Source organism: Acyrthosiphon pisum, chromosome A1 (assembly GCF_005508785.2).
Source record: "Acyrthosiphon pisum isolate AL4f chromosome A1, pea_aphid_22Mar2018_4r6ur, whole genome shotgun sequence".
NCBI lineage: Eukaryota > Metazoa > Arthropoda > Insecta > Hemiptera > Aphididae > Acyrthosiphon > Acyrthosiphon pisum.
This window is the reverse complement of record NC_042494.1, coordinates 22,422,031-22,425,132: the sequence shown is the minus strand read 5'-3', so window position 1 is coordinate 22,425,132 and position 3,102 is coordinate 22,422,031. Positions and strand designations below refer to the sequence as shown.

The following is a 3,102-nucleotide window of genomic DNA, read 5'->3' as shown; positions in this document are numbered from 1 at the left end:
TATACACGGAAGTCGTTTGGACGTAATTTTATGAGAATAACGATAAAGACATTGCATTAACGCTCAGAGGAAGATATACGATACGTTGTAGATATAGTGTTTACGTCCACTACAAGACGTGGCTCCATTACCGGAAACTGTTGTCGGCAAGTGAAAATTATTTTGAAAAAATAACCACTGCTTCCGATCGAATTCTGATCGTACGTACCTACGTATAGCGTTGCGATTTTTGGATATCCACGCGTGGAGGATCCACTGAATTTCGGACGGTGGAAAAGCGGCACACACGCCTACATTTAACATGGTATAATCGTTGTCAACCAAAGTTTAAGTACTTATCACCATCATCATTTATCACGCTCCTGCACATGTAAATAATTACTACTTATTGTTACTATATATATCTACGGGAAGTTTATTAACTTTTTACTTCACGAGATAGCACTTTGTAAGATACGATAATAATACAGATACAATCAGGGCCTTGCACCCGAATTAACCCGAACCCCTAACACTCCTAAACACCCTTAAAAAACCAAACAGCCGAAATCCATATAACCCGAATGATTCTGTTTTCAAAACACCCGTATAAATCATTCAGGTTAACCAGAAACCCGAATAATTTCGATTATTACAAGCTCTTCATGGGATTTATCATTTTGTATGTATTTCTTGTGGTGAGTTCGATTTTGTAGTAAGCTGTTTAATAATAATAATAATAATAATAATAATAATAATAATAATAAATTGTAAACAATCTTACAATCAATCACAGGTAAATTCAGTAATTATTTTCTTGAAAATATAATCCAATAAAATCTTATTATACCTAATAGGTATAATCAAGATGGATATATATATATATATATCCACCTTGGGTATAATATAATATAATATAATTTATTATTTTATTAGTAGGTATATAAAATAAATCCAGCCAATAGCAATATAAAATATAAACATGGTATCAACAAAACTGAACAAGGTATTGACAGTCGTGGCCAAAGTATCAAATACTAATAACTAATAAATAATAATACTTAGTATTATTTGCCACCAACTTCCCAACTGGTATTATTATCACTTTATAACTGTCTATACATAAATTAGTAACGAATATCGTAATTCGTGGCCATTTACCAGTTTTCCGAAAACCGAGAAATCTTAATTCATATTAGATTCTGAGTGGAACAACTGAACCAGAAGTAGCATTTAAAGACGTCGATGCTGCTTTCTTGGTGGGTGCAATGCCAAGAAGGGAAGGTATGGAAAGAAAAGACTTGCTGTCAGCTAATGTGAAAATATTCAAAGTACAAGGTGAAGCTTTGAACAAATATGCTAAGAAAGACGTCAAAGTTTTGGTTGTTGGAAATCCAGCAAATACCAATGCTTTAATATGCTCTTTTTATGCTCCTTCCATACCTAAAGAAAACTTCACTGCTATGACAAGACTTGATCAAAACAGGTATAATTAAAACAATTAATAGTTATAAATTTAAAAATAGAATAATATTGCTTATTTTAAAATAAAAAATATAGAGCTCAATCAGCTATTGCTAAACGTCTTGGACTATGTGTAAGCAATGTCAAGAATGTAACAATCTGGGGTAATCATTCATCAACTCAATTCCCTGATGTTTTTAATGCATCAGTTACATCGTCTGATAGCTCAAAAAGTGTATATGATAGCATAAATGATACACAATGGCTTGAAGGTGATTTTATTAAGGTAAGAAATTATGTTGAACTGAATAATTGTTATTAGTTTAAATAATACCTAATATTTCACTCTACAGGAGCCGTATAAATTAAATATACTCCTGAGATCACAATTTATTTGATTGACCTACCTACATTTAAAGTCCAGAGCATGAAACCACTTATGAAAAATTTGTATAACGTGTCCGGTAGGACCCAAACATTTTTTCTAAGTGATTACCGGTTTTAGGGAATTTTAGAATTAGTTATCGGTTACCAAAATAATCTCTAAAAATGTGGTTATCAATTTGGAAGCGGTTTTAATTCTTCAAGATTACCGGTAACCACTTCGGAAACGGTTTTTTCCATTTATATTTTTTTTGGAAAATTTTAGTTTTACTTTAATTTACACAAAACAAATAACCACTTTATAAAATGTTTCAGAACAAGCTAAATTAAAAATAAATACCTATATGGCTATATTTTATCATTTGAAATTATAGATAAATATAAATTTAAATTAAATTAGTAAATTACCCATAACCATCGATTGAAGAATAGTTTATGGAAAAGTGTTAATCAACGGTGTCAATTACAATAAAATAAAATAAAAAATATTCATCTAATATGTTCTATAATATGTTTATGAACCAATAAATCGTTCATTTGTACTTATTACTACTATCTACGATTGGTGCTTGTTATTTATTATCGCAGCTACAGACAGTATACCATCTTTGATCATACTTATTATTTCATTACATTTATTATCTTGTAAATAAAATTATTAATCAAAAAAAATAAAATAAAATTTCCAAAAAAAAAAGTATAAAATCAAATATAAGTTATAACGTTAATTTTTTTGATATTTCTGGTTTTGTTGAATTGACCAGTTTTTTTTTAAAAAAAAGGTTACTGTTACACGTTACCACTTAATTGAACTTGGTGGTTACTTGTAATTGTAAATCGCTTCTCAAAATTAAAATTTACAAACTGGGAAGCGGTCACCAGACCCAAAATTGGTCATGGTAAGCAGATTCTGTTAAAAACCGGTAACCGGTTTCAAGCCCTGAATTTTAAACATATATATAAATATTTGTATGTAAATACAGTGGCGTCATTTGGAGTAAAATCATGAGATAGCGAGCTTCTTGAATAATGTTTTTAACTCAATTGTGTGATTGAAATCAATCTTCTAATGAAGACCTCGGGCAGTTAGTGGAACAATAAGTTTTAGTCAAATTGTTTATCATAATTACGTAAAAAATATAATATCACAAATCCCACATTTCAATTTCAAAGGAAGTGTTCAAGGCACTATTAATATTACATACACCTTCATTATCATTATTATCATCTCTTAATCAATTATTATTTAGTTTAATACGTACCAAAAGAGTTAAC

The 3,102-nt window shown here is 29.7% G+C and overlaps 1 pseudogene; it reads left to right on the top strand.

Annotated features, from left to right (window-relative positions):
* The first annotated feature begins 961 nt into the window (after positions 1-961).
* LOC100159342 lies at positions 962-1,780 on the top strand (annotated as a pseudogene).
* Positions 1,781-3,102: the final 1,322 nt, after the last annotated feature.